The sequence below is a fragment of the Arctopsyche grandis genome, chromosome 10, assembly GCF_051622035.1.
Source record: "Arctopsyche grandis isolate Sample6627 chromosome 10, ASM5162203v2, whole genome shotgun sequence".
NCBI lineage: Eukaryota > Metazoa > Arthropoda > Insecta > Trichoptera > Hydropsychidae > Arctopsyche > Arctopsyche grandis.
Window position 1 is genome coordinate 7,144,584 of NC_135364.1, and position 11,997 is coordinate 7,156,580.

The following is an 11,997-nucleotide window of genomic DNA, read 5'->3' on the forward strand; positions in this document are numbered from 1 at the left end:
TAATTGTTAGTTTCAGTTCAAAATTGTTAATTGTGAAATAATTCATTATAAATTTTCTATTTAATAATAAATAAATAAATAAGTTCAAAGAAAACCGTAATTTTTTCAATTTTATAATAAAAAAGTAGCGGCGCCCCTTAGCTATGGTGCCCGTAGACACGTGTCTAGTCTGATGCCTCTTTGAGCCGGCCCTAAATACAAATCATAATTTTAAATTAACATGAAGAATACACATGTGTTCAATTAAGTACCCTCCCCCCCCTCCCCATTCGTAATGTCTACAAAGTCCCAACCGAACCAATTTTTCCCACGGAAAAGTTCAGTCTCGACACGAGCCCTCAAACTACACGTTTAAACATTCAAACGTCTGTCGAACGAGACGCACGTTTTCTCCGAGTTTCGAATCTGCGGTTTGTTATCGTCTGTGAGGGTATGTTACTCTCCGGTGGCGTCACGTAGACCTGCACCAGCCGCTCCTTGGCCGTTAACCGAAGCTGTAAACCGAGACCTTATTAAACGTTTCGTGTAAAATCGTCCAGCCTCGGCGATTCTCAAACTGTGCCGCTCGACCACACGTGAATATATAATATTATACACCTACATATGTATGTATATCACGACACACATGTCGGTTCATGCGGCATGCTGTTGTGGTCTGCTTTGAATTTATTGTGTTCAATTATCACACACGTACTACACACACACACACACACATACACAGTACAGTTTTATTAAACTACTAGTAGAAATACTAGACTTAATTAACCAAAAGGGAATTTGCAATAATAATAACCATATAGTTTAATACTTATTGTATCAACAACGGCTCTACTGCCTATGCTGTATTATATAATTATGAGCTATGGACGTGCACATTCGCTCTATTGTCACGGATATTCCATAAGATCCGTCTTGTTGAAGCGTGTGGAATCTATTGTCGATTTGGGTATCACTTTTGATCCTCAGCTCACCTTTCACAACCATATCAAAAAAGTCGCTGACGTTTCCTTTCGTCGACTTGGATTTGTTTTGAGATATGCAAGATTATTCTCCAATCCTTTGTCTTCTCGCTTGCTTTTCAATTCGCTTGTGAGAAGTAAGCTAGAGTATAATGCGATTGTGTGGAATCCGCATGAAGCAAATTACTCTCTGATGATTGAGAAAGTGCAAAAAGCATTTCTTCGTTTCCTATATAGGAAAGAATATGGGTATTACCCATGTCTCTACCCCACTCCTTTCCTTTTGGGCATGCTTGGGTATAATTCCCTTGAACTTCGGAGAAACTTCTCATTAATTCGTTTCGTTCTCCTGCTCTTACGTGGTAATACGTCATGCCCGTTGTTGCTGGAGCAGTTGGGGCTTTATGTCCCTAATCACTATGTGCGTGGTAGACATCATCATTTGTTGGCTGTACCTCCTGCCCGCACAGTCCTTTTTCGAATGGCTCCTATTCCAAGAGCTATCCGACTTCTTAATGAAATCGTTGCTGCCGAGACTGAATGTGATATTTTCCACCTTAGTGAGCGTAAATTGTCGGAAATTACTCTAACCCATTTATCTGGTAGTCTGCGCTCATCATTGTTTTCATGATTGATTGTGATTTATGAGTGAAATTTTGATTAACTCTCTTCCATTTGGGCCTACAGGGATGTTTTGTATTTGTAGTTGTTTCTTACATATTTATTGAAACTGGCTGTAGGTGCAAGGCATTCCTTATGCTATATTTTATTTGATATTTTTACTTTATCTGTTATTATTAAATGCTATTTTTTATGTATGTATGGATGTATTTATGTTTATGTTTAATTGTTATTTTGTTTTTTTTTCTTTTTTGTGTTATATTTTTTGACCATTGTGGCGCTTTAGGAATTCCTGTTATGCCACAATGGTCTGTTTAAAATAAATAAATAAATAAATAAATATACATATGTATGTATACAAATATAAATGTTGTTACGTGTATGCTGTTCTTCAGGATAATTTTATTTGAAAGAATATGTATGTATTATTGGAATTTGATGCATAATTTAAAACGTATGCTTCAGTATGAAATTAACCGTTTATACGTACAGAAAAAATAATTTCATATTACAAGAGATAAAAAGTATTATATTTTATGCTTATATGTATCATACAAAGAGAGCACACTCATCACAGTAAAAAGCAAAACATATTATTTTATAATTTTATCAAAACCGTTGTATTGTACGTTTTCATTTGAGAAAATCTCGTAAGCGGTTCGTTCCGCCTTTATAACTTTAAGAATTTCCTCAAAAATGGAATTTTCTCACAAGAATCTCCCAAAGCTGTTATATAATAAATTTATGTATGTATATGTGTATGATTTCTGCAATTTTTTCATCACAATTAATGTCATATATATGCATATAAATGGCTTTATTACTTTAAACATAAAACACATCAAAGCTAGCAAACGATGAAAACTTCGGTCTTTTAATTACTAGCTGGATTCATTCATATTTTACACTGTATACATATGTACATACATACCAATCTATGTATTTATAATCGACCCCTTATCCAAACTACATTAATTCATACATCTCCCCTTTTATCGACAGAGGGTTAAAGCCACTACATTCGTATGAAATACACTTCAAATTCCTTTGAACTTTTGTTATTTACCCTTCAGTAACAATTTCAAACGAAACTACATACATATTTAATACAAAATGTATATTGTATGAATACATAAAAAAAAACGAAACCACAGTCGTTATGAAAACAAAAACCTCCATATGTATGTACATTTGCTTCAAACTTAAAATAAAATCATACATAAAATACAGTGATTCATTACGGTTTTTAAAAAATAGGTAACAAACATAATAAATTAATTATGGAATATAAATACATACATACAACGAGGTTGTTTAGAAAGCATTTTTAATTAAATTTAATTTTTGAATGAACATATGTTCATACAAACATCGATTTTTCATTTATCCGTTGGTGGAATTTCGACTTTGTTAAACGTGGCCCGATTCCAAAAAGTTTCCGCATCCCTATACTCTAATATTTTTTTATGTATTACGATATGAAAATGCTCCATCCGGTCGTTGGAAATTCGAACGAAACTATTCAAAGTTTTTCACCACGGCGTTCTATGGCGGTATTTTCTTTGTTATAGCGTATCGTTCGCGGACAAAATAAACGATATAACATACATCCGTCCCTTGGGGTGTCACTTCTCCATAAAAAGTGACATTATAACCGGAAAATTCTTCGCGACTTTCACAGCAATCGCACAAGTTATAAAATCGTTATCGCGCGTTCAAGTCTCCTCGCGTCGAGAAAAACTGTTCAATCGTCCCCTCGCTTTTCCGACTATGGATATTGAGACATATAAGTGACTGATCCAAGACGGAATATGTTTGTACCCCACTTACTCGACAACACACGTATAAAATATACGTATAAATTTTTCCCACCTCTCGGCAAGTTCGATTTCTTTTCAGCCGAATGTAAATGTAAGGGAAACTTTTCTTATTAAAGATTTTGCCGTTTGATAAAATTTCCCTTTGCCACTCCACTTTTTTTCCATAGCTCGCGCTCCACCACTCGTTACCGAGAATGTTAAGGAAAACATTGATTTAAAAGTTGAATCTCTCTTCTCTCCCTTCGCCCTTCAGGCCTTCATTCCCGCGCAAACCCCGATGCAAATTTGTTTTTGCGTATTAAGGATGATACCGTACGGATTTTACGTCTTTATCCGGAAAACTCATATTTATTACGACGACCGCCTTCTATGTATGTATACTGCTTCAATTAAATTTTCGTATTTTTATATCCCGTATAAAATATTTTTATATTTGTTTTTATTCATTTGCATTTAGCTCGCTTTTACTTTTAAGTACACGTGGAATTGTAAAAACTCCATTCAAAAAAGACGCTCCGTTTCCGACACTCATTCCTTTGAGTTATTAATATCTACATATACAAACTTAAACGATACTTGCATACTTTCAAAGTATACACAAATATTTATAATATACGAAATCGATGATACGTCTTCATCGTTTTTTAATCAAAAAATGTTTGAAAATCGATTAATAACGACCAATATAAAAAAAGCTCGCTTTGAAACACCAAAAATGATTTTAAACTTTTTTAATATCGAATCTCATTTTCGAATGAAATGAAAACCTACATAAAATGGGTATTAAATTTCATTTATATAAAAGTTGAAGAATATTAATGACCAAATCAAACATTAAAGAGAAATTCAACAAAAAAACTTATACAATATAAGAAATATAAAAACGGACGCGTCAGCCAGTATGGAGATTTAAAAAAAAAACGAATTTTAGAATGCCAGGATTATATGTTGTGCCTAGAGGTATTTAATAAAATAAATACACGCAAATGAGGCGCACAACCAATCACCATGACTAAAGTGGTCCACGTGGACTAAATTATTGACCAATTAGAGCAACAACGATACACTCTGACAAATGGGTGCATTTAAGCATCCGCTTTAGGGATGTGACTTGAAGACCATTTGTGTGGGGTTTTAGGGAAATCGGGAGGTGGATCGTCTAACATGTGCTCCTGATATTGAGCACCTGACTTGCAACGGGCGACGTAAGCGTCAGATGCGCTGCGCGGGAGCGTATACACATTCACACATCATTTCGAATAGATAAACGGGTTAGATCAGTGAGCGTGTAATGCGTGCACTCAACCTATTTTAATTTATAGGTGCGCGCGCGCACCTTACCTAACAATACATCATATTTATAAAGACGGTAATCTGTCTGTGTGTGTGTGTGTGTGTGTGTGTGTATGTGTCCTAACTCTCGCCGAACATAATGAATGAATCGATAAAAATCGATAAATTCATTATTCGTCGAGTCGACTTTGCCGCGACTCAAACCACTCATCTCAAATAGCCTGAATATATGTCTAAATTGAGCTAATGGTCACGAACCTCACGCCAAATCCAATTCTTCATTTCGCCTTTTTTTTTTTAAACATTAATTGAAATATTGCTTCTCGCCATATAAAAATACGTAATTTTAATAATTTCATTTAGCGAGGTTTTGAACCATTTTTTTCAATATTTATTTTTAATTAAATTTAAATTTAAATTTAAATTAATTATATTTTGACGATATTCGAGAAAAAAAATTGATTTCATTCACCGCGGGTGCCGGGAATCGAACCTCGGACCCTCCGATCCAAGCACGATGTGATCACAAACCCGCGCCGAACGCCATATCCTCGCCCAGAATACGTGTTGTAAATACACATCATATGTACATATATATGCACGTAATTTGTTATGTGTAATAATAATATTCAACGTTACGAGGTCAATGACCGTTTGTGTATAATCGGAAAATATTACATTTTGTTAACGTTAACTTTAAGAATTGAAAATGATTACAAATAAAGAATTGAAAACAATCTATGAGAGTCTATGAAAATAACGGTTCCGGGATTTTTTTTAGCCAATAATTTTATACCCATGCGATGATATTTCATCGGGCTATTCACTAGTTAATATATAACATATAACTTTATTTAAATTCGTGTATCAATTGCTTTGCAAAACTATCCGTTAAATTCAACGGACACAACATTAGTACAATATAAAAACAACATATATAAAGTATTATACCATAACCTTCATATTTTTTGATGTAAAAAAATAAATAAATTACATAGATACATATGTAGAAACAGTTAAATTTCTTTAAAAATAAATTATTAAGACGATTTAATTAATCAATAATGGGCTATACTTATCAATAAATGGCTGTTGTTTGTTTTTCAATTAATAAACTAGCGTCGCCCAAGTAAAAAAACATATAATATATATAAGCAATATTTTATAATAAATAACGTACATTATTTAACGTATTAATATGCATGAATAATATTATATCGTGTAGTGCCAGTAATTTCTAAAATGGCCAAAGTTATTCGAACTAATCCCATCCTGATACTCTTGAAATTCTGTGACACAACATATTAAAATAGCCACATCTACATACATATAACATATGAAAATCTTAAACACAACAACAAGGATATGATTTATTTAAACCGCAGCGGCATATTCTGTAGAGCGTTTGTGTTTGCCGTCGAAATATCCAAAATTGAAATCTGGTAATTTCACAAAATTCCCGATGCCACATCCGAGATATGGACAATCTTAAACCGAGATCTGAATTTGGAATAACTATGTAGGTACATACATTTATCCGACTCAATCTTCGAAACGGTTCTTTACCGAAATTCCCTCGACCAAACAACTGTCCTTTTCGTCATTCGAGTATTATCCCTTATAATTGCGAATCTCTCTCTCTCTCCCTCTGTCAACATAATCTCACTGTAGATCTGCAATCCTCGAAATCGAATATGCCTCATATAAACATAATATACACGTCATTCAAGAACCGAACACTCGAAATACTGTCGAAAGTAGACGTATACTGTTACGACATCTTCAGTACTAGAGCTTGTACGTATGTATACATACGTCCTTCTATTTTGTTTATTTATACGCTGCAAAATAAACGTGTCACGCCATTTTCGATCAACACATCTCAAAGATGATCCAGCATCGACTAATATGGAAGCTTAGTGTGCCACTCTACTAATGACGAAAACGGCAATCGGACCCCGAGCAACGTATAGAATTACCCTCGAGATTTCCCAAATACATACTATAATAGATACTTTATACGTTTCGGGAGAGAGCGCAAACGACAAACTCCATCCTATCCGATAATGGCCACTCAACCACTCGCTTGCTTTTTTTTTATTTAACTTGTTTATCGACAGCCATTAACTGCCTTGGGGGTAATACTTTATCGGCTTACTTGAATTTGCGCGGTATCTACGTAATATTAATTTTTGATTTGCCAACTACAATATATACATACATATATGAAGCTCATCCCACCTTTGAAAATGTATACAACAGGTTTAAAAATGGTTCACTGGAAAATTGCTCGAAGAAAATTTGACAAAACTGAAACATAATTAAGTATTTAATTATGCCAGCCGTCCACGTACAAATGAGCGTGTTTATCTACGCATGTCATGACGTGAACTCTTATGAACGTCTATTTTTTTTTTAATGTCAATACCTGATGCTCATAAACATACTTAAATACATATCGCTTTCGTTATTACGACTATTTTCACTGATTAATTTCCCTTTCATTTTTAAGCCAATTTAAATTATAACTCTATGTATGGGTAGAATAATCTGATATTTATAAAAAAAATATCAAAATATAATAAAATTAAAGTACTATGGCAAAAATTATCACACGGCAACGTTCAGGGCGGCGGTTTAAATCCTTTAATAATTTAATGCAATCAGAAATAACAATAGTGCTATTTACGTACATATATCTATACTTTATCGAATATATCGATTTATCGAAAAAAAATTATCTATTGAAGCTACTTGATAAAATTTGATGAAATTCAATCATTTTTTATGCAAAAAATTAAATTAAAGCAAGAATAAAATAAAATATCATATAGAAAATGCTTTTTCCAATTAAAATTTTCCAAAAGTGTTGGATATGAAAACATCACAGCTTTTCACATTAAAAGTCAATGTTATAATTTGTTTAATTTTCTATTCAGTTTCATTGTCCATTTCCATATTCATACCTACTGCTATATACCTCACTTATTTTTCAAGTTATTTTACTCTAATTTCACTCTTTACATGGTCATACGTGGGAATAACAAAATTACATACATACAGAATATTTTCAACAAGATACTTGCGATAAGACAGGAATGCCAGACATTGGTCATAACAAGTACATATATATAAATCAACTACATATATATATAAACCTCACCTTAGATTCGACAGTTAGTCATAAAATCCGACTTAACGAGTTCAATTTACTTCTTTATAAGAATTTATTCAGTCATAACATCCGATTCAACGAGTGCAATATAGTCAGTAAGTGTGGTAAATAATAAATAGTTCTACGCGCCTCTCAAGTTCTTCGTTCCAAAATCAAATTCGAATTATAATGGTCTTCAAATATACTAGTGATAATTTATTAAGAGTTATCTTTTAAAATACAATTCAAAATAGTGTAAACAGAATCACTTTCAATATACCTATAAATGTTGACTGAATCGTCATCATTCTCATTGAATTTTTAAAAATATAAACTACCCCTAGAACGTTACACTGTATATGTTTATTTATTTACATTTACAATAGGAATTGCAACTTTCTCATAACAATCTTCTTGCCATTATATGAAGGATGAGTGAGGACCGTTTTTGGTTTTCAAATATCCCTGATAATAAATCTAAAAATATATATTATCCTTTCGATGAATTGTATCTGACCAATTTTCCAGCTACCTTGAAAAGAGGGTAAGCCCAGCGTTTCGGGTCGACCCTAGGTTGTTTGCCATGCAGGAGGATAAGAGTAGTGTCCCGCTAAACGCTACAAACGTGTAGCCACCCCACACACCCCCCCCCCCCCCCCCATCGGTTCGTATCCTATTATTCATATAAATAATTTATAGCTTCGCACAACGCAAGGATTCAACGGATTACATCTCTATACTGTAACATATAAGTATATGTGACTAAAATATCAATACATATGTACATATATAGTGCGCGCGTACGCGACATCCCCGAATGCCGATTCCTCTCACTTCCCCGGCTAAAAGCCTTTCTCGGTTTTATTATATCGAGATTTTCTCCGTGATAAACCTCGATGATTTATTTTATTTTCGGCATTTGCCGCCTCCGCCGCCTTTTGTTTTTATTTATTTTCAAAGGTCGACGCTTTCGCGACATTGCGAACGAACGAACGGAATCACCGAATAACGACGAAAGGTGTGAAACGTTTTTAATAAAACATTTCAAAATAAGTTCGAAGCAGATGTTGCAATATTTCAACTTATGAAGGAAATGCACCCGAGAGTGCGAGAAGCTTTTAACCTCTCCCTTTTTCCGTCACTTTCTTCTCTAGCGGATGTTACACTGTCAGATTTGCTTAAATAATACAACGCTATCCCACTTCTAAATTATTACTAAAACATTGCCCAGTGACCTGTCATCGAACTTATGCATGGCTATGCCACGTTTAACTGAATAACACTTGGAGCCATCTTTTCAATATATATTTTCATCACACGTATATTTTGGAAATACATACATACATACATACATAGCAAATCTCCACTTATTTTATTTCATATCATTCAGTATCAAAATTTGAAAATGTCAAAGTAGCAATTTTATATTTCATATGACTTAAATAAATAGAACAAAGGTGACATCTATACGCAAAAGAGAACAATACTTGTTACTTAGCTACATACATACATATATAAATATATATATATATACATATATACATGTGCACATATGTATGAATGTTCGTGCTTGTATAAAAGTGACACATTTATAAATTAGACAATTTATTATTTTATGATTTTTTTACAGACCTATAGGAAAATAAAAAAATGATTCGTCTCACTGGTATATCACAAAATTTATACTTTTTTCATCAAAATAAAGATCATTTTAATATACCACGCAGAGAACATACTTTTTTATGTATATATAATAGAAATAGAGAAAATAATAAAAAGCCCACATTTTAATAAAATCACTTGATATAAAATATACATAGATAGCTTTGAGATGGTATCGAATGTATATTATATCACATATAAAAATATATGTAAAATAATAAAAGATCATTGTCATTGTAAAGGTATTGATTTTAATGTTTTGTATTGCTTGTAATAATTTTAAATTGTAATTGTGATACCTTTCTGTTTTGTATTGCTTGAAATAATTTTAAATTGTAATTGTGATGATTTATGTGTAACTTTAATTGTGATGATTTATGTGTAACTTTATTGAAGATTGAATTGTGTTGAAATGTAAAAATTGATTTGTAGTGAAATGTGTAACGATTAATTTGTTATAATTGTAATTGTTATGTAAATTGTAAAATGATTGATGTATAAGTGTATTGAAATGTAGTTGTGATGATGATTGTAATTGTGATGTAAATTGTAATTGTGACAATTGAAAGCATGTTTAGAAGAATATAAGATGATTTTATGGAATGGAAGATTAAACATTGTTGAGGATGATAGAGGAAATGTTTTAAAAGAATGTAAGATGATACATTGTATATAGTGGAAGATGAAATGTAAGAGAATATGAGATGAAATGCTGTAAAAATATAAAAGACGAAGAATGTCATCCGAGGGCGAATGACAGTCAGGAATGACCGAATGTAGGAATGATTTTTAAACGAGCCGAGCCGTATGTGTGGTTGGTCAAACTGCTAGGGATAAAGTATGTGTGTGGTATGCATGGGAGAGACCGGATGCGTGTTGTAATGGTCACTTGTTGGAGAACAGGCCGGACGATATGTTATAATAAATATTTCTGACTGCGAATCTGCGCGTTTCACTTGGAATCCTTCACATCCGGATCCTATATTATATATATATATATATATATATATATATATATATATATATATATATATATATATATATATATATATATATATATATATATATATATATATATATATATATATATATATATATTACGTATGTACATAAGACGTAGATATACAGACTGCAGACACACACGAAAACATGTATGTATATTAAAAAAATAATAAAGTACCCCATAAAGAAACTAATAGTTAATCATTACTACCTTTAGCTACTAATATACATATCTGATCTCACATTAGTAAAGACTTCTTCGACAACCATAGACATGCATTAAATTAAATTAATCAATTTATTTACCTAGAATCATTGTAATCAAAATTCAATATACAATTTAGATCATAGTATATTGGATTTAAAGTATTGTACTATGATTGAATTTTACTATTAGAATGTCTATCTAGAATCTATGTATATATTATACATAAAATGTGCTCGAACATAATTATGTCGTTTAATTCGCTCGCGTAATTTTGCACGCAATTGAGTGTCGTATATTAAGCCACTCATTTGAATTGCAAAATTCATGATTCGTACCATCGTTCGGCTTAAGTTCCCGTAAAATTTGCACATCGACAAATATCTCTATACGAGTCGATCGTTCGATTTGAATTTAATCCGAAAGTTTTCCGTCTATTCTCATACTTATTTTATGCGTGCGCGTGAGAGATGTCTTCAAATTAAGCAGAAAATTACATACATACATATGTACGTACATTTTGTATAATATGTAATAGCATAATGAATTAGTATATTATATTGCATTCGCTTGACTTGAAAATATCTTCAAAAATTTCAAATCGAAATAGGAATTTATTTTCGGGTTAAAAGCTGCGAAAAATCTCAAAGCTGTGCTTTAGATATTACCTATACTATCTATTATATATGTTGAACAAATATAATCAATAAAAAAAATAATCAAAAAATAATCAAAAATAACGATCCAAAAAACCATGTTTCTTCAACATCCGAAACTACACACTCGTAATGCAATTATCGGTCCATATGATTTATTTAAATCGGTGCGGAAACAACCGAGATTTTCCCCGGTTGATTTTCCGGACAAGTTTCTCGTGATCTAAGTCTGAAAAAGTCGCGACTGAAGGGGGTAAACAACAGTTTTCACTTCATTGCGTTTACCGTTAGAAAACAACTCAGTCCGTCTCTTCCCGGGAAGTTCAGTCAGTGTTGAGGAAAAACGTGAGTGAAAAATGCGAGGGTTATCCAATCGGGGGGAAAAGCGGGAAAATGCGACCGCCACATAACTTGAAAAATCGTATCAAAAAATGTTTGCAGTTTGACAGTGTTGTGAAAAATCGATCGTCTCACTTCATACCATTTGTACAATTTCAAAGTACTCTTAAGAACTCTTTGACAAACGAAGTGGCTGAGAAAGCACGTTTTTCAATATATACAGTTGATTTTCTATTTTTAATAAAAAAAAACTAGCATATGATTTCCTCTTTAATTGAAATCAGCT

General features: G+C 32.5%; 1 protein-coding gene across 2 annotated transcripts in view; it reads left to right on the forward strand.

Moving 5' to 3' along the window:
- LOC143917576 (uncharacterized) overlaps nt 1-10,188 on the forward strand; it is a 126,201-nt gene extending 116,013 nt beyond the window's left edge. Inside the window, exon 2 of one of the 2 annotated variants that reach the window (XM_077439127.1) lies at nt 9,734-10,188. The gene's annotated coding sequence lies outside the window, so the exon portion shown is untranslated. The remainder of the gene's footprint in view (nt 1-9,733) is intronic. The other variant, XM_077439126.1, reaches the window with a different exon arrangement.
- Nucleotides 10,189-11,997: the final 1,809 nt, after the last annotated feature.